Source organism: Anomaloglossus baeobatrachus, chromosome 6 (assembly GCF_048569485.1).
Source record: "Anomaloglossus baeobatrachus isolate aAnoBae1 chromosome 6, aAnoBae1.hap1, whole genome shotgun sequence".
Lineage (NCBI taxonomy): Eukaryota > Metazoa > Chordata > Amphibia > Anura > Aromobatidae > Anomaloglossus > Anomaloglossus baeobatrachus.
This window is the reverse complement of record NC_134358.1, coordinates 87,154,176-87,175,778: the sequence shown is the minus strand read 5'-3', so window position 1 is coordinate 87,175,778 and position 21,603 is coordinate 87,154,176.

Genomic DNA, 21,603 nt, shown 5'->3' with positions numbered 1-21,603 from the left:
CCGCCCCGCGGGCTCGGCCGGCTGCTGAGCCGCTCAGATCCGTGCTCGTACGCTGGGTGGCTCAAGCTCCTCACGGACCAGGGGGTCACGTCGCTCTGCAAGGGGGTAGGCGCTACATGCAGGGACTTTGGTGGGGAGTTCCACGGCCGGGGCCGCAGTGGTTTGTAAGGGATATAAGTTTGTGACGCCACACACGGGTTGTGGTGAATGGATGGACACCACCGCTGCCGTTGTCTATGGATGGTGTTGCACAGCTTGGTGTTGACCCCTCCGTGGGTAGGGGAGTGATGGTCCCAGGGGCCCGAGGGAGGTGCTGAGGAGTGGGGATGGGTGCGTGCTGGGTGCTGGTGAGGCGCGGTGCGCGGCCCGAAGGCACTGGTGTTCTCACTATGACACAACACACTGGAGTCTCTGGTAAACCAAACGGGATGATGAACGGGGCCCGCAGCCAGCTGCAGCTTCTCCCTTAACAGGTTGGTGGTTTCCACCTTTCTCCTGCACCTCCTTATGTGAATGTTTTGACTCCTATGCCTAAGCAACGGTAGTCCGCTCCCCAGCTTGCTGGGTGTCGGGAGAGCCCTCTTTCCCTGCTGACGCTGGCCCCTTGGGTCTCTATGCCTTGGCGGTGGCTTTACCCTAATGGTTGGGCTGTTGTCTTCAGTCGGATCTTGTGTGGGAAAGGTCCTAAAGTCCAGTCCTCAATCAGTTGATTCGACTCAGCCCTGTGGATTCTGGGCTTCGTACTGGGTTTGAGTACCCCTTCTGGTGCTCCGGTTTCCAATCGGTTCCCCGGTTCGGTACCGGTGGGCCACCACCCGACCCCTGTCCCTACGGTTCCACCGGCTGTAATCCCAGCTCCTGCAGGCGGCCACCACCATCTGCCTCCTTGCCAGAGGTGACTGGGCTCCAACCCAGCCACCTGAGTAGACTATCGGCAGGCCTGGTCACAGGTCTGCCCTTGAACTTGACTTCTCTCCTTCACTGTCAAACTACTCTCTCTCCAACTACTCTCAAGAACTCCACTGCTTTTTCCCACCTCCAGGCCTGTGAACTCCTCAGTGGGTGGAGCCAACCGCCTGGCTCCACCCCCCTGGTGTGGACATCAAACCTGGAGGGTAGTGACAAGGTTTTTTAAGTTTGGCTGCTGTCACCTTTTTAGGGAGGGGGTGTGTGTGCATGGGACTACCTGGGACGACCTGACTAGTCCAGGGCGTCACAAGAGCATGGTGCTGAGAGAAGATTATAACAGAGCATGGGAAAGCTGGGTGCTGAGGGAAAGAGATTTTTTCCATCAGCACAAAACGTTTGCATCCCATGCTTGTATCTTTGTCCCCCCTCATATATAGTTCTCCAAATACTGTGATGGCCCCCACATAGCCTTCCATATAACAAACAGAGAACTAGGAGTAAATATGCTTCAAATCAGTCAATTTATTGGTACAAAAGATCATAAAATCGAAAAATACAAGGTCAAAGGACCAGGCAAATGTTAGGGCACAAGAGGGGACAAAGATGAAAAGAGGGCAAGAAAAGCCCTGATGAAGCGAATACACCACTAAACGTGAAACGTACGTTGGAGTCCCATTGGGGGGGGTCCACCCTCCTGTCACCTCCGGAGTTTCTCTGCATGTCCTTGTTTCACATCATACAGGTTCGCAGGTTGGCTGTAATGTAGTGTGCACATGCATCAGTGTCTTCTTTTTTGTCTGACTTTTTTAACTTTAATGAACCTCTGTTCCCATACCCTCACAATTGAGGCATATGGTGCATGTGTTCCAACATTGCTGCCTGCTTGTCCTGTTACCAGTCCTGACATGGGTTACATGTCCATTTAAAACTTAACTTTAGATTTTGGTATGTTACAAGCTATTTGGACATTTTTATTTGTTTACCGTTTGACACATGTGGTCTAGGTGGGGAGACTTGAAACTGAGGCTTTACACAATGTGCAGATATCCGGCTTTTCTTGCCCTCTTTTCATCTTTGTCCCCTCTTGTGCCCTAACATTTGCCTGGTCCTTTGACCTTGTATTTTTCGATTTTATGATCTTTTGTACCAATAAATTGACTGATTTGAAGCATATTTACTCCTGGTTCTCTGTTTGTTATGCTATTTGAGTAGCTCTTTAGTAGTGTGGTGATTTTATGTAGGACCCACCCTACTTTGTTTTTCTATGTACATGGACATACGGTGTCTATAGCCTTCCATATAGTATAAAGGGTCCCACATAACCCTTCATATAATAGAATGTATCCCCATAGTCCTCCATGTATTCTAATGCATTTCCCATAGTTCTCCATGTATTTTAATTCACCCCATAGTACTCAATATATTATACTGCACCACATAGTCCTCAATGTTTTATAATGCACCCCCATAGTCCATGTATAAGGTAGCCTCCATTAGTCTTCCATATATTATAATGTAGCCCCCATAGTTCTATATGTATTATAATGCAGCCCCATAAACCTTTATATTGTATTATGCAGCCCCATACTCCTCCATGTAAATTCTCACCTATAGTCCATGTGTAAGGTGTCCTTCATTTTGATTAATGCAGCCACCCCAGGCATCCATGTGTATAATGCAGCCTCCCCAGGCCTCTCTGTGTATAATGCAGCCTCCCCCAGGTCTCCCTGTGTATAATTCAGTCTCCCCTTGGCCTCCCTGTGTATAATGCAGCCTCCCCAGGCCTCCCTGTGTATAATGGAGCCTCCCACAGGCCTCCCTGTGTATAATGCAGTCTCCCCCAGGCCTCCCTGTGTATAATGCAGTCTCCCCCAGGCCTCCCTGTGTATAATGCAGTCTCCCCCAGGCCTCCCTGTGTATAATGCAGCACCCCCAGGCCTCCCTGTGTATAATTCAGCACCCCCAGGCCTCTGGCCACCGTGTACTCACTGATTTAAAAAAAAAAATGAAACACCTCGTTCGTTTTACCCCTGCTCCGTCTTCACCTCTGTCCTCCGTTCCCCTGCTGCTCCGGTCACTGTCCTCCCGTCCTGAGCTCTGTGCTCTCTGCACAGCAGTCGCACAGGAGTGACGTCACCACGCTTGCACCGGGGGAGAATGATAGAGCATGGAGCACCACTCTATGCTTCATCATTGCAGTGCACGCCCGATGCTGCCGCAGATGACACCGGGCAGGGGGGCCCGGTGCCGACGCCGATGACACCGGTCATGGGGACCCGGTGCCAACACCGATGACAACGGGCAGGGGGGCCTGGTGTCAGCGGCAGCGGCACCGGTACATATAGCGGCCGCGTGGTCTGCAGAGTGGACCAATAAGCTGCCGGGCCCAGTCGCAATGGGGACCTTTGTGACCGCGGTAGTTACGCCCCTGGGACTTAGGATGTATGCAGGACAAGACTCTCTGTTGCTCACCAATATTGAGCCACTTACTGAGCTGTTTGCTGTCATTTTGATAAAATCAATGTTTTCTCTGCTGCAGATCTAGCAGTTATACAGAGCTCATGAATATGCTGGACTACCTGCAGCACGTTAAGTAGTCCTGTAATGATAATCTACTGCTGATTAAACAGTGATTTTATCAAAACTGCACTAAGCAGCCCAGTAAGTGACACATCGCTGGAATCAGGATCTCTGCCCATACATTATGCTGCTCTCAGATTAGGTGCAAAACCTGATGACAAATTCCCTTTAAGGTTGTTTAAGCATCTTTGATGACTTCACAGTCATGTGACATGATGTAATCAAAGATCTCTTTATTGCAGGAGCCTAAAATTACTGAACAGGAGACAAGATGGTATGCAGGACTGGCATTAGAGGGAAGGGAGAGTAACTGGCCAATTTCACATATCCCTCATTGTCATAGGGGCACCAGCATTTTATCCCGATGATAACACTGCTTCAGGACCTTTGTGACCCTACATCATGTGACTAAGTTGTCACCAAGTGGTGCCTTAAGGCCCCGTTACACAAACGTCATCGCCAACGAGATGTCGCTGGGGTCACAGAATTCGTGACGCACATCCGGCCTCGTTAGCGACATCATTGCGTGTGACACTTACGAGCGACCACTAACGATCCCAAATACTCACCAAATCGTTGCTTGTTGACACGTCGTTCATTTTCCAAATATCGTTGCTTGTTCTGGACGCAGGTTGTTCGTCGTTCCTAAGGCAGCACACATCGCTTCGTGTGACACCCCGGGAATGACGAACAACAGCGTTCCTGCGTCCTCCGACAACGAGGTGTGAGTGATGTTCATGCGGCTGCTCTCCGCCCCTCCACTTCTATTGGTGGCCCGCTGTGTGATGTCGCTGTGATGCCGAACAAACCGCCCCCTTAAAAAAGAGGTTGTTTGCTGGCCACAGCGACGTCGTTAGGAAGGTAAGTTCGTGTGACGTGTACCTACGATATTGTTCGCCACGGGCAGCGATTTGCCAGTGACACACAAACTACGGGGGCGGGTGCGATCGCTAGCAACATCGCTAGCGATGTCGCAGCGTGTAAAGCATTTTTTAATATCAGGAGTCTAAAGCTGAAGAGAAGACAGGGTGGTGTTTGTGTGTGTGTTTGTGTGTGTGTTTGTGTGTGTGTGTGTGTGTGTGTGTGTGTGTCTGTGTGTGTGTGTGTGTGTGTTTGTGTGTGTGTTTGTGTGTGTGTGTGTGTGTTTGTGTGTGTGTCTGTATGTGTGTGTGTCTGTATGTTTGTGTGTCTGTATGTGTGTGTGTCTGTATGTTTGTGTGTCTGTATGTGTGTGTGTCTGTATGTGTGTGTGTGTGTGCAGATAGATAGATAGATAGATAGATAGATAGATAGATAGAAAGACACGTGTTAAAAAAGAGGGATTGGAGAATTATGTTCCAGTGTGCAATATGACTAAATTTTAATAAATGTTGATTTATTAATTTTTTTGTTCAAGAACAAATGTGGATTGTTGTTCATGGAAAAATAATAAGACATCCCCTGAAGATAAGCTCTTCCCCTTTCTTATTTCAGTAAAACAAGGTAACATACAAATGACTGCCTTTTCTTGAAAAATATAAAAGGTTTTACATAAAAAGGTTGACATTGACATGAAACATGAACCACCATAATAAATTTGCCTAATTTTAAGACTGTAACAAGTTTACAAATTAGTCAGTTTTAGCAACTGTTTCCTACTGTGTGTATATTTAGAAAGCCAATAAACCCCCTTAAAGCCTACAGACCTATTAAAAATGTATTAAAGGGGTTACCCAGGGTAAATAATAGATTCATTGATGGATTGGAGCAGCAACAAATAACAAATTAAGTGATACTGACCTACCGGCACTGACTTATGCGGGCATCACACGATACGATCTATCATGTGATCGCACGAGCGATCATATCCACCCCCGTCATTTGTGCGTCACGGGCAAATCGCTGCCCATGTCGCACAAAGTCGTTAAACCACCGTCACACGTACTAACCTGCTGAGCGATGTCACTGTGGGCGGTGAACATCCACTTCCTGAAGGGGGTGGGACGTTCGGCGTCACAGCGACATCACACAGCCACCGGCCAATAGAAGCGGAGGGGCGGAGATGAGCGGAACGTAAACATCCCGCCCACCTTCTTCCTTCAGCATTGCCGGCGGCCGCAGGTAAGCTGCAGTTCATCGTTCTCGGGGTGTCACACGGAGCGATGTGTGTTACCCCGAGTACGATGAACAACTGGTGCAAAGCAAAATAAACGATTTTTTAAAAATAAACGACGTGTAACCGATACATGATTTGTAACTGATTTGCGATCGTTCTGAGATGCTCGTAGGTGTCACACAAAACGACGTCGCAAACAATGCTGGATGTGTGTCACAAAAACCATGACCCCGATGACATATCGCATGATAGATCGTCTCATGTGACGCCCGCATTAGATCCAGAGCAGACCCTTCATGGTGTGCGCTTACACAAGAAGAGGGGATGTCACTGTTCCACCTTTAGCAGGACCGTTGCGGCCTGTGATTGGCTGCAGTGGTCAGGTGACTTCAGAAGCAAGTAATAAAATAAAATCTGTGATGATGTGCTGTTGAACTCACCTGACTGCTGCGGTCAAATCACTGGCCACAGTGGTCCTCCAGAAGGTGGAATGGTGACATCCCTTCTTCCTGTATAAGTGCATACCATGGAGGGCCTGCATTGAATCCAGGTGGGGTCTGGTACGTGAGTGTCACTAAGGTTTCACTCAGACTTCAGTATTTTCCACGTGTAAGATGGTGGAGATTACATCAATAGTGTCGGCCTCCTGTCACCAAAGGTCCCTGTTTGTCCTTGCAAAGAGACACTTTGGTGTGTCTTGTGGCACAGGCAGATGTCAGGAAGAACTGCAGAAGTGAGGATGAGTGAGGATGTGTGTGGGCAAGTTCCGTTTCATCCTCCTTTGCGAGATGCCCTTCATGTACTAGAGACTGTTCAAACCTATTCCAGTTCCAGTAACATCAGCTTCAGAGAAAGAGTTCCTTTGGGGATGACTACAGTTGGATGCAGAGTTGGATTCCCCAGAAGACATCAGTTGTGATGTTGTCTAGCATCTGAACCACACTTCGAGAGGCAAGTCCATAACCCGTGGTTGGGCCATTCAACTGACGACAAGTCGTACAACCAACAAAGTTGGCAGAGACCAGTTTACAGTCAGTAAGTCCTGAGCTCAGGCCCCACCACAATTGTCTCGATGGGTGTGTTCAGGTGGACGTAGAGTTTGGCACCAAAAGTGGTTAGTTATTGAAGCTTAAATCTTGTGTGAACCAAACTTTGTGACCTTGAGCTCAGTAGCCACAGTTAAAGTGACTTCCGTCTATTTTCTTCACTAAATCTACTTTTTGAAGCAACTCCTGTACGTGGGAGTAAAAGGGTCAGTTATAACTTGGTTCAGTTTGTGAACTTTTGTAGTGCATGTCTGGAAGGCCAACAAGTGTATCCATATAATTACACTACTCTTGTAGATTAAATTTTGTAGATTTATTCCCACTGTATTCATGGGATCTGCTCCTGATGCTGTTTCTCCTATCTAATCTGGACAATGTTGGTATTTATTGATCTTATACATGTTTACTAGGTGCAATATGTTTGTATTGGTTTGACATATGCATTTCTATCTGCTGTATATTATGTGTTGAGCTGCTATTTATATATCGTTTTGACTTATTGTGCATTTCCCATGTGTAGTATTTTCTAGTGAACGGGTAGATTTTTTTGGGGAGTTTTGCCTTATCATGTGCAAACCCCATTCTTGATTGTATGTTTATCGTGTGTTTTTAAATGTTTTTTACATGTTTCCTTGGTGTTTTTTCTGTCAATAAAATTGATTATTTTTTGTAATATTTTCTGGTGATCCCATTTATCACACACCTCCTTTCCTTCTTTTTGCTTACTCTTGTAGATTAATCACACGTTTGCATTAGGCGGAAACGACATTCAGGCAAATTATAGAAGTTTTGCTATAACATTCTGGGCCTAAACGGTTGTGCAGCACAGGGGTCCTAGTCAACAGTGACTAGGTGTGTGTGAAGATTTTAAAAGTTATTTTTTCCTTGTTTTTTCAGAAGAATCCGAAACTCACTACTAGTAAAGAAAAGTCCTATAATTTGTCTGGTCTCATTCCTTATCCACGGTCTGCTGTATACTGGTACTCAGTCTGCACATGTACAAGAAAAACAGACCAATTTTTTGATCAGAGTTTGATCAGAGTGCAGTCCAAGTGATATCAATTTTTCTTGAATGTGGAGAATAAAAAAGTTTCTCCACCTTCTCTTTTCTGACAGTCCGTGAAAATCGGACCGCACTTGGAACTCATCCGAAGGCTGTACATTTTTTTTCATTGACACAGACTGGCATTGCCGATTTTGACCCAATGCTTGGCTCAAAATTGAACAAAAGCTGAAGGGAAAAAACGCAATAGGGTCTTACCCAACTTACATATAAAAATAATAAGGGAATGTGCTCACCTTAATGGGTTGTGTGTCACACTACCAGATTAAAAGCATGTAATCAGCTGCTGCAGAGTCCACGCGCTTAAAAAGCTGAAGCAGATCAGGAACAAAGTAGGATGTGGAACTGTTACTGAGCTGCTGAAGATATGACATAAATCCAGGAAAGATTGAATGAAGGTGGTTTTATTCAATGCATTTCGAAGTGTCTCCCCACCTCTTCATCAGGAAATCCACCGATCATTGATTTCCTGATGAAGAAGTGGGGAGACAATTTGACACGCATTGAATAAAACTACCTTCATTTAATCTTTCCTGGCTCAAAATTGGACATATCCCTGCAATTTTTTGCTGACCACTCAAGGTCGCTTTACACGCAACGATTTCGCTAGCGATCTCGTTAGCGATGTCACACGCCCAGATCATTGCTACGATTTGCCGAGATCGCTCATACGTCGTTTTGTAGCAGTCACACGTACCCATCTCACAAACAACGCTACATCGTTCAACGATATATTGTTTGGACACCGTCACACAGCATTCCTCCCAACGATTCCGGCAACAACAGAGGTGTATAATTGTCCATAGCATACACCCTGGAGTGACACCAATCAGAGCGGAGGAGGCGTGGAGCATTGCTCGTAACAACACGCCCGCATCTCTGATGACGGACGCACTAATGATGTTGTTCGTCATTGGCAGGGTGTCAAACGTAGCAATATGTCTGCTGCATTCGAAACGACGAACAATATTTTGAAAATGAACGATGTGTCAACGACCAACGATTTTCGCTACTTTTACGATCGTTCAGAGTCGCTCGTAGGTGTCACACGCAACGACATCGCTAATGACGACGGAAGTGCGTCACAAAAACCGTGACCCCCGACGACATATTGTCAGATAAATCATAGCGTGTAACGGGACCTTCAGTCTGCAAAAAATCACAGACATGTAAAGGGCCACATAGACTATCACTTGTACGAGTGCTATCTGAAAGTACTACGGATAGCACTTCTATGAGAACATCGGACATCTGAATGGGGCCTAATTTTGATATTTCATTACTGCTCTAAGCGGCCAATAAACTTTTCATTGTGAATGGACAACCACTTTATGCAGGTAATCTTTATGAAGTTAATTTATAAAATCATGTACATAATAAAAATTAAACAAGAATAACATATTGCAGATAACATGTAGTAAAAATGGTTTTGTTTCAACCCTTAAAAAATAGCTTTAGAGTGAAGGTTCCCTTTAAATGCCGTAATCTGCATGTTTCCTATGTGCTTTGTCTGTAACATATAAACATAGTCGCTATAATTCCAGGTTAGCGCAACACAAAAACCATTCTGCTATTATTAAGGGAAAAACAACCATATTCATCGCCAGGGCAGAAATTAAGCATCCTTTCAGAAAACAGGTCATTAGTTACGTAAAATACAAACAAATATGTTCTGAGAAGAATGGATGATTTTTGGCATAATAAAGAACTTTATAAAAAAAAATGCACTTTCCATTGTTTGCCGTCGTTCTAGTTAATCTACTGATCTCATAGGCATCTATTATTCGTGCCATTAGGTGATTGACCATTTGGAACTTATGGTCTAGAATCATTAAATCATTCTTGGGCACAGGCCAAAAATAGGAGCCATTTGAAAAGACCACCGCTGGGAACCATCAATGTACCGCAGTTTAATGTTAGCTAAACTAATAGTTCTGCTGGAGAACCAGAGAAGCAGGCTGAAATTATTTTAAGTGAATGTTTTAGTGCTGTTCTTCTTACTTAGGAGTTCTGATAAAAATATAATAATAAAGAACTCATTGTATAAGTTTTAACACAAGTGGAATATCATGAAGAGGGAAGGAAAGAGTTTTCTCCCCATAGTAAGGGTTGGCATACCACCAGAATTTGTTACCGAACCAGTGTCTGATCAGGAGCATTATGACTAATGAGGCCACATCAATCCCTATAATAAAGGTATTTTAGCGTGTATTTTTGATTCAGGATATGTTGGCGAGGTACCGGATCTAAGTAGAGAAGGCAAGTGGTGATGTTTTATTGGGAATGCTCCTTGCGCAAAATATGAAAATCAGCTCTCTCGAAGATAAAGTATATTACTAGTTTGACCATTGAAGGTATCGAAGGTCTGACCCATCAATGAGCTTTATAATGATTTACAGGGTAACTACCTTCAGTAGGTCCTAGAGACATCATTTTATTGTATATATCAAGGTTTGGCCTCAAAGTCTCAAAATGTTTTGACACCGATGGTAAATTATTCTTCTCTAAATAGCTTTTTTCATATCACCATTCAGTATGTCATAATACCATTTGGATAATCTCCTGATGGTAAGGCTAGAACCTCTAATTCGACCTCAACACTCCGCAACCAACCTTTAAAGTTACCTCTGGTCCAGAAACAAAATGTGATATGTGTAGGTGTATACACAGTAATATTTGCTGTTTTGTATCCCTCTGTCTTGGATCCACTAATATGATCTGCTTTGGGTTACCGCAAAATATCTTCAGAACTTCTCATACTCCAGAATTCAGCTATGCATAAGTAATATGAAATATTCCCTTTCTTCTTGGAATGGTCAAGAGAGCTTTGCTGGCCTATCTGAGCGCAGGGGACATCGTCTCAAACTATCCAAAAGACAGTATGTGTCTAGTAGTCTAAGATGTGTGTATCACCCAGGGCTATGGGGTACTCAGTCCCGGTCCGTATATGTATGGGGATGCTGTGTTACGGTTGTATAATGGCCAATGCCCGGTTCCATGACCCTGGGACGCTTTTGAAAAGGGGGTATATACAGGGGAGTGAAAGAGTTTGGATTGTGACATCACTTGCAGGTTGCGGTTATAGTGATGGATCTACCGCTGTACAGTCTAGTACCTCTGGGGCTGATGTGGTGGCAGCTGAGATGGTTTCTCTCTGCAAGCAGGGCTGGGCCCCAGGGAATGGATGGAGGGGTCCGTCGCAGAAAGAAGGGAGACCACACAGTGGGGATGCAGTGTAACTTCTGTTTACTCACTTTCAGATGGTATCGTGACCTCAAGGACGACTGGTGCTGACCCTTGGTGTGGTTGAGGAAGGTTTACTACCCAGTCGTACTTGTTTAGTGTCTTGATTTTGCTGAGACCGTTCTGTAAATAAGACTTCCAAAGGTTAATAACTTTAGACAAGCCATACCCACCCCCAAAGGCATGCATTTTAGTTGTGGTGTTGGATATTCTGGGGATATTCCCAGATGTTCTAGGGGGTGAATTTTTAAATGTTCAGACTTTTGAGTATATTTTGAGATGCATGCTATAAGTGACCCACTATTACATCACTCAGAAACTAGTGGACTAGTGAAATTTAGAGGGAGAGTGTAAGTCCTACAGCCTCTTTATGGTAAAGTTAATTACTGGAGAACATTCATATACCTGTGAATATAAAGTTTCAAGTGTTGAATTTAAAGTTAACCTGTGACAAGCTAAACTTGGGGTTGGTAAACTAAACATTAAAGCGATTGTCCAGGAAATAAAATTTTACAGGTGCCTGGAGGTGTAAAAAGTAATAAACTAAGTTATACTCACCTACCAGAACCCACTGAAATCCAATCCAAGCTGCTCCGGGGTCTGTGCTAACACTTCAGGAGAAAACATCACCATTCCACCAGCAGGACCTGAGCAGTTCTGTTGCTGGTGGAAAAGTGACATCTCCTTTTCCTGTGCCGGTCTAGACCACGGAGTGGCTTGCGCTAAATCTGGGTAGGTGTTGATAGATGGGAATCAGTTTGTTTGCCACTGGAAACCTTTTTTTTTTTTTAACAACCCCTTCAACTCTCTACCACAGCATATCAGACTCTCACCTACCAAGGAAACCTTCAAAAGGAACCTGAAGACCTACCTATTCAGACAAGCCTACAACCTTCAAAATAACCCTCAGTCTACTATACTGCTGCACAACCCACTCTACCCTCACCTACTGTATCCTCACCCTTCCCTGGTAGACTGTGAGCCCTCGCGGGCAGGGTCCTCTCTCCTCCTATACATGTCTGTGCCTTGTATTGTTCATGATTATTGTATTTGTTTATGTATGTCCCCCCTTTTTCACATGTAAAGCGCCATGGAATAAATGGCGCTATAATAAATAATAATTATAACTTGTGAGGAGTTAACAAAGGTTAATGTGAAGTATTGTTGAAATGTTACTCTTCTATTCCTGACTAAATTTAAACAATTTGTTAAGGTTGTGTTGTGCCATGTGTAAGCCTGCTGAACCATCAGGGGTGACCTGTAACCCGGAAGCCTACAGTACCTGCTTGAATTAAAGTATATTGTAACGACCAAGTGTATTTTGCCACCCTGTATGTTTGCAACGATTAACTTTCTGTGAGTTCTTGTAAAGAACTAGAGTATTGTTATGCACTACTGACTGGTATAATTTTTCAAATATTAAGTAGCCATCTCATAGTCAAACACTACCACTATGGATCCTACAATGTTGATCTGCTATTTTATAATACAGTATATGTAAATTGTTCCTGGCAAAGTCTATCTGGTTAAACTAATTCACTTATTTGAAAATTAAAAGAAGGTTTATAAAGCTCTAATTTACATATCAATACATTACATCAATGTTATAAAAATTTTATGTAACACCCCTCCAAACCGCCTCCATAGGTAGTATGTCCGGTAGTTCTCACCTCACTATGGAGCAGTGCCTCCATCCGAATATTCCTGGGAACTGTAGGGGAATGCAGGTCTTCCTTTTCTGCCAGGGGTCCACTCGGGAGAACCTCTGTCTATGCTTCGTACACACTCACAATAGATAAGGTTAAAACACTTAACAGGTTTATTTACAGTGGTATGAAAGGTGGCAATTGCAAGGGGAATACCAAGGAATAGCAAATAAGTAACTGTTAAGATGGACAAACAGGTTATAGAATGCTGAAAAAATCCATACCTTTATGTCTCCTATCAGATGCTTTGTTGTTGAAAAATCATTCGTTATCACTTTATATAAATGAGCTCTTCCAGGCTATGGGGCAGATGCTGCCTGGAAGATAACTCCGCCTCCAGAGCTTATGGTAAATAAAAGGGGTGTTACCAGTGTGAGACAAATAACTGACACAGAATAGGAGAAATTAAATTTGTCTTCTTTCAAACACATTTTTTGCAGCTCCCTGAGTTTTGCTTTATTAAAACAATGTTGCATCATTATCTGTGAGATGAAGGCTGAAGCTAAGAGGAACCTGCAGATGTGTCAGTTATGTCAGATGTGCACAGCTTTGCAGTAAGAGCAGAGAGCGGCCGTCACACATCACACTGGTAACACCCCTTTCATTTAAAATAAGCTTTGAAGACAGAGTTATCTTCCCAGCAGCTTTCACCCCATAGCCTGGAACAGCTCTTTACATAAAGTGATGAAACATGATATCTCAAAAACAAGGCATCTGATATGAGACATAAACGTATGGCTTTTTTCAGCATTCTACAACCTGTATGCCAATAATAATAGTTTACAAAGGTCAAAGTGGTGACAGATTCCCTTTAATCCCTTCACAACCTTAGACGTACTGGTATGACCAAGGTCATTTCTGTCCCTTTATTATGGCCTCATGCAGTGGACCCCCATGTTTCCACACACAAGTCGACTGATCTGATCAGCCGACATGTGCAGCTAACAGGTGTGGGTGGAGCTCCCATCGCCATCTTGCTGCTGTACGTGCTAGGTGAGAACCCAGACTTATGGATCCCCTAAGCTGCATGTTTTCTGGGAGTTACTAACTGATGGAATACCCCCTCTACTAATAAGGAAGGACCACTGCTATGATGTCGTCTGAACATTTTGGGAGCCATCTCTAATAGGCCTTATCAAGATACCTTTTGGACATCAATATCCTGTTTGTTATCCGGCCCTGAAGCCTCCTGATGATCCTATAACATCAATGGTGGTGAAACGCGTTGAGGCATATATGATCTGGACACATGACACTGAGTTATCTCCTTTATGTGACCAACAACCCTTGAAATTTTATGTACAGTTGGGTGCCGGTTAGACATTGAGTGTTATCATATGTTGATGTCATTATGTGCCTGGTCTTTAATTGGGCTGCCTTCTTCTTATATGGTCTGGAGACATAACGGCGTGACCAACAACCCCTGATATATGACGTCTACTTGGGTGTTGGCTATTTTATTATTATCATGTACTGATACTTATCACATATTCAGTTCCCGATAGTGCTGTATGGAAGTCTATCTAATTGTGCACCTCTGTATTGATTTTGTCTGTCCGTGACTGATTTCATAGTGCACTGAGATTACCGGACTCCTTAACAAATATCCTTCCTGGGAGGAGCAGGGCCAGTGAGGGTCAGCCATCGAGGAACAGGCGCACCACTATCAAATTAGGGTGTTTAACCTCCGTTGGTAGGTATAGGACAGCTCTTTAGGGCTTTTTTAGTATTGTAGACTAGTAGTCCTGGGATCCTCACAACATGTGGAACTTTTTGTGTCCTATGTCTTGCACAATTTATGTTTGTTTTATGTCTTAAGGGTATAACCGTCTGTATTTATATCCCCTATTTTACCATACTAATAAACGATTTATCTTAATAACCAGTAGTTACTTTTTTGTAGTTTGAGATCAAAACATCACATCTACCCAAAAATGGTATAATTAACACGTCAGCTCAGGACGCAAAAGATAAGCCTTCACACAGTCCCGGATTCCGAAAAACGAGAATGTTACTGTTCTCGGAAAATAGCAACAAAAGCACAATTTTTTTTAAAAAAATTCAGACTTTTTTTTTCACTACTTAAATTAAATAAAAACTATATATGTTTGGTATTTATGAACTTGTACTGACATGTCAGATCAGTTTTACCATATAGTGAAAATTTGTAAATAAAAGACCTAGAAATTTATTGTGGAACTGCACTTTTTTTGCAAATTCATCACACATTGAAATTGATTTCCAATTTTCCAGTACAATATGTGGCAGATTGAATGGTGCCGTTCAAAAGTACAACTTGTCCCATAAAAAACAAGCCTATATTGACAAAAAAAAAGTTATGGCTCTTGGAAGAAAAGGAGGAAAAAACAAAAACAGGAAATCACTGGGTGGTGGAGGGATTAAGTCACAGAAAACACACTGCTAACTAATAACACATAACCCAGCAATACAAATAACACAGTTCAAAGATGGGGCCCAGTTGCGGTGGATGGTGACACGCGAACTGGAACCGTTGGTGCATTTCAATATCAAAAACAAAACAAAATCCCTTCAGTATATGTTCTCTTATTAAATCCTCAACAGTGGAACCACAAATCCCAGCAATAGCTACTCCTAGATGTAATGTACTAGGTTTGAGGTCACACAGGGATCCATCATGGGAATGCAGAGTCCAGATGGCTTGGACACAGTGGAAGGACTGTGCACTTATTACTTTTGTTAAAGGGCCCGTTATAAGCTACGATATATCTAACAATATGTCGTCGGGGTCACGTCGTTAGTGACGCACATCCGGCATCGTTTGACATATCGTAGCGTGTGACAGCTACGAGCGACTGTGATCGAGCAATAATCGATCACAATAATAATATTAATAATTACCTTATCATTGCTCGTTGACACGTTGCTCATTTTCACAAAATCGAACGTCCTATTGCGTGCCGGTTGTTCATTTTTCCCGAGGCAGCACACATCGCTCCGTGTGATACCCCGGGAACAATGAACTGCCTCTTACCTGCATCCCGCCAGCAATGAGGAAGGAAGGAGGTGGGCGGGATGTTACGTCCCGCTCATCTCCGCCCCTCCGCTTCGATTGGCCGGCCACTGTGTGACATCGCTATGACGCCGAACGTCCCTCCCCCTTCAGGAAGAGGATGTTTGCCGCCCACAACGAGGTAGTTTGGAAGGTAAGTACGTGTGACGGGGTGACCGACAAATTGCCCGTGCCGCACAAATGATGGGGGCGGGTGCGATCGCACATGCGATCGCACTAGGAATCGCCGCGTGTAAAGCAGCCTTAACTCAGGCGATGATGGACAATTCCTAGTAAACTGGCTGATCTGCAGATGTGGTTCGGCTGCAAGATCATCTTTTCCTCTTAAGACCCCGTTACACGCAACAACGTCGCTAACGAGATATAGCTGGGGGGTCACGGAATTCGTGACGCACATCCGGCCTCGTTAGCGACGTCGTTGCGTGTGACACATACGAACGACTGCTAACGATCCCAAATACTCACCAAATCGTTGATTGTTGACACGTCATTCATTTTCAAAATATTGTTGCTTGTTTGGGATGCAGGTTGTTCGTTGTTCCTGAGGCAGCACACATCGCTACGTGTGACACCCCGGGAACGACGAACAACAGCATTCCTGCGTCCTCAAGCAACGAGGTGGGAGTGACGTTCATGCGGCTGCTCTAAGCCCCGCTGCTTCTAATGGTGGCCTGCTGTGTGACGTCGTTGTGACGCTGCACGAACAGCCCCCTTAAAAAAGATATTCGCTTGCCACAGCGACGTCGTTAGGAAGGTAAGTTCGTGTGACGCGTACCTGCGATATTGTTCGCAACGGGCAGCGATTTGTCCGTGATGCACAAACGACGGGGGCGTGTGCGATCGCTGTCGACATCGCTAGCGATATCGCAGCGTGTAAAGCAGCCTTTACACTATGAGCGGTTGGGCTATTAGCACCATCTCTACACCTTTGTCTCCTCTCTACGTCTTAGCACCATCTCTACCCCTTTGTCTCCTGCTCTATCTCTTAGCATCTTAGCACCATCTCTACGCCTTTGTCTCCTGCTCTACCTCCTAGCACCATCTCTACACCTTTGTCTCCTCTCTACCTCTTAGCACCATCTCTACCCTTTTGTCTCCTGTTCTATTGTGCCGCCCCTGTGCCAGCAGCTGGCACTGCTTGAGTCCGAGCCTTCAGGGGAGGTGGCTCAAGGGTCTCCGGACCCGGGGGTCTCGCGGACACGCCGAATAAATGGGGGTGTCGTATATGTACGGACTGGGCCGTATTGAGTTTGTGACGCCACCCACGGTGTGTGGTGAGGTAGAACACCACCGCTGCTGTGACGGGGCACCCGGGGGAGATGTTGTGCAGCAAGTTGTTAACCCCTCCGTGGGCAAGGATGGTGGCCCCGGGACCCGGTTGGTGCGTGCAGGGGATGGTGACCGCAGGAGGTGCTGGTGTACTATAACAAGAAAGGCAGAAGTGTGCGAACAAGAGGGATACACCAAATTATGTGAAAGGCAATCTTTATTACAAAAAGGACACGGGATCACACACAATTAAAAACACTTAAAAAAGGCATATAGCCACAATTCAAAAGGTCCAATCCTCAGTTGAAGCTGGATAACCTCTGCTCCCCAAAGAGGAGTAGAAATGACTTCCTAGTTAGAAACATAGGAGTCCGCTCCCGGCTGGATGTGGCCTAAGGAGTCATGCCCGCAGACGCTGGCCCGTGGAATCTATGGGCCTTGGCAGTGACCTTATCCCGAATCGGTGGGCTGTTGTCTTCTATGAGGGACTTTGGGTGGAACAGAACCTCTAGTCCTGGCCTCAATCGGTTAATTAACCAGCTCCAGTCGATTCTGGTTTCTGGCTTCAGGGTCCGAGTACCCCCCTTTGTGCTACGGTTTCCGGGTCGGTTCCCCATGTCGGTACCGGCGGGCTACAACCCTGTCCCACTCCACCTCGGTTCCACCAAGCCGTCTTCCCATCTCTTGCTGACGGAGACCATCGTCTGTGTACCGCCCCGGGGCTCGGTCGGCTGCAGAGCCGCTCGGATCCGTGCTCGTCGGTGGGTGGCTCGAGCTCTCCACGGACCCGGGGGTCACGTCGCTCTGAAAGGGGGTTGGCGCTGCACGTAGGGACTTCGGTGGGGAGGTCCATGGCCGGAGCCGCGGTGGTTTGCAGGGGATTTAAGTTCGTGACGCCATCCACGGGTTGTGGTGAATGGATGGACACCACCGCTGCCATTGACTAGGCTCCCGGGGACGGTGTTGCGCAGCTTGGTGTTGACCCCCTCCGTGGGTAGGGGGATGATGATCCTGGGGGCCCGAGGGAAGTGCTGAGGCGAGGGGATGGATGCGTGCTGGGGTGTTGGTACGGTGCAGCGCGGTGCGCGGCCCGAAGGCACTGGTGTACTCACTATGATGAACACGCTGGAGTCTCTGGTAAACCAAACAAGATGGTGAATGGTGCCCGCAGCCGGCTGCAGTTTTCCCCTTAACAGGTTGGTGGTTTCCGCCTTTCTCCTGCACCTCTCTAAAAATCACGACTCTTATGCCTAAGCAACGGTAGTCCGCTCCCCGGCTTGTTACATGTCGGGAGAGCCCTCTTTTCCCGCAGACACTGGCCCCTCGGGTCTCTATGCCTGGGTGGTGGCTTTACCCCTATGGTTGGGCTGTTGTCTTCAGTCGGGTCTTATGTGGGAAAGGTCCTAAAGTCCAGTTCTCAATCAGTTGATTTGACTCAGCCTGGTTGTTTCTGGGCCTCGTACTGGGTCTGAGTACCCCTCCTGGTGCTCCGGTTTCCAATCGGTTCCCCGGTTTGGTACCGGCGGGCCACCGCCCGTCCCCGGTCCCTACGGTTCCACCAGCTGTAATCCCAGCTCCTGCAGGCGGACACCACCGTCTGCCTCTTTGCCAGAGGTGACTGGGCTCCAACCCAGACACCTGGTGTAGACTTTGGCAGGCCTGAGCACAGGTCTGCCCTTGAACTTTACTCCACTTCACTCCATTGTCAAGACTAGACTACTCTCTAACTGTTTTCCCGCCTCCGGGCCTGTGAACTCCTCGGTGGGTGGAGCCAACCTCCTGGCTTCGCCCCCCTGGTGTGAACATCAAACCCGGGGGGAGGTGACAAAGGTTTTGAAGTTCGGCTGCTGTCACTTTACTAAGGGGAGGGGGGTGTGTGTGCATGGGACTACCTGGGATGACCTGGTTAGTCCAGGGCGTCACATCTGCCTCCTAGCCAGTGGCACCAGGGCTCCTACCCTGGTACCTGTCAGTTTACTTCAGGCCTGACACACAGGCCTGACCTCCACTCTCCTTGAACTCTACAACTAAGCTCTCTGTTTCTACCGCCCTGGGCTGTCTAAACCCATGGGTGGGCGTGCACCAACTGCCTGGCCACTCCCACTGGTGTGTCTATCTGTCCCTAAGGGGGTGACTAGAGTTTAATAGTTGGCTGTGTGTTTCCTAATTAGGGAACCGCTACCTAATACTCTTCATCTTCATCGGGACTGGAGGGAGGCGGAGAGGGGTGGCTGAACAGCTGGGCACTTCTGGCTACCCTTCTCCGGACATCCAGGGCAAACCACCCCCTCTTGCCACAGTGCCGGGTGTAGGTTACTAACTCCACGGGTTCCAGGTCTCGATCGGGATGGCCGATGGGCAGGTGCTGGTAGACATCCCTCCGGGACACGAATATTTCGGCCTCCATGCCTAGCTCAAAGATGAAACCCCATCCCCTTCGGGGGTCAAAGTGCCGGACCTGGCCTTCATGTGTCGGGCCCCTCACTCGGAAGGTTGCATTCCGGAGGTTGTCATTTTCCTTATAGGTCCGGGACAAGACTTCTGCTTTCCGCTTCTCCCTGGCGGCGATTTCCCTTCCCAGCTGCCGCTCCCAGTACGGAGCTCCTATTGGTTGCTCCGGGTCACCTTCTGCGGGGAATGGACCCAGCCGGAGTTCCTCCGTGCTGGCCATGACTGACACCTTCTGCAATGGAGGACCCCACTGTGACATGGCCTGCTCTGCCGCTTGGCAGCTACATCCCCGCCGTGGCTCAGCCGAGGCCGGGTACCTGGTCAGCGTGACCTGTGGGACTGGCTTCCGGTCTGCCTCCGCCATGGCCGGGCCGACTGCCGGGGCCGTTGTTATCTTAGGCGTGTGTTATCTTAGGTGTGGCTCCTTTCGGGACCGGGATCGCTGTCGGGTCTTCAGCTTGACGGGGCACTTTCCGGGCGCTGGGTTTGCATGGAGCCGGTGTTGGTGTCGGGGCGGTGACGGGCTTCCTGCTGGCGGCTTCCTCGGGCTTGTCCTCGCGGGCCGACGGCACGGGCACCGCTGCCTTTGTTGGTGGCAGCGGACCGAGCGGGGAGGCAGTCACAGGTGCGGGCAGCGAGGGAGGCAGCGTGGCGGGTAGGGGCAGACCGGGCCCTTCGACCTGAACGGCCGGTCCCTGAGAGACGCAAGGGCGTGGGTTTCTTACCAAAGACACTGTCTCCACTTCACGAATCTTCACAGCCGCTGCTATCTCCGCCATCTCGGCTGCCCACCACCTTAGCAGACAGGTCGCCTGGGCCTGGACACGGCGGCACATCTGCTCCGTCCGGGCTTCCACCCAGGCCGCTGTTCCAGGCGCGGGCTCCTCCACCATGGGCTTGCCAGATGGTGCGGCTATACTGCTCGGCTGGTATCCAGGAACGGGAAAGGTGGCAGGGTCCTGCAGTCCCCGCCCTTTATCTGCTCAGTCACATGCTGCAGAATCTTCACCCGCCCCCCTTGGTCTTTTGCTGCCACTCCTCTTTTAGACCTGTAAGTTTCGTTTTGCGACTTCCTGCCTCGCTTTCCGGCAGCGTTCCCAGGGGGCGGGGCTTTGGCTTTCGCGCCCTTTTCGTGGGGAAGAAGACACTGGGCTGTAGTTTTTTGCGCCAAAATGGCGACCAAAATGGCGACTTCTGAAAAATTTGCAATGGATCACCGCTGAATGTCCAATACAAGGCGCACTTCCACAAGGTAAGTGGATGGGTAAGTATCCTGTTCGTGACGCCAAGTTTCGGGGTGTGCCGCCCCCATGCCAGCAGCCAGCGCTGCTCGGGTCCGAGCCTTCAGGGGAGGTGGCTCGAGGGTCTCCGGACCCGGGGGTCTCGCGGACACGGCGAATAAATGGGGGGGTCGTATATGTATGGACTGGGAAGTATTGAGTTTGTGACGCCACCCACGGTGTGTGGTGAGGTAGGACACCACCGCTGCTGTGACGGGGCACCCAGAGGAGATGTTGTGCAGCGAGTTGTTAACCCCTCCGTGGGCAGGGATGGTGGCCCCGGGACCCGGTTGGTGCGTGCAGGGGATGGCGACCGCAGGAGGTGCTGGTGTACTCACATTTAGAAACACACACAAGTCTCTGGTAAACCAAGGTGGTGTTGGCCGGTGCCGCGGCCGGTTGCGTTCTGGTCCCCCACCAGGCTGGTGGTCTCTATCCTTGTCCTGCACTGCTTTAAGTAGAAATGACTTCCTAGTGTGTAACGTAGGAGTCCACTCTCGGCTGGATGTGGCTTAAGGAGCCGTGCCCGCAGATGCTGGCCTGTGGGATCTATGGGCCTTGGCGATGACCTCTTATCCCGAATCGGTGGGCTGTTGTCTTCTATGAGGGACTTTGGGTGGGACAGAAACTCTAGTCCTGGCCTCAATCGGTTAATTAACCAGCTCCAGTCGATTCTGGTTTCTGGCTTCAGGGTCCGAGTACCCCCCTTTGTGCTACGGTTTCCGGGTCGGTTCCCCGTGTCGGTACCGGCGGGCTACAACCCTGTCCCAGTCCACCTCGGTTCCACCAAGCCGTCTTCCCGTCTCCTGCTGATGGAGACCACCATCTGCCTCCTAGCCAGTGGCACCAGGGCTCCTACCCTGGTACCTGTCAGTTTACTTCAGGCCTGACACACAGGCCTGACCTCCA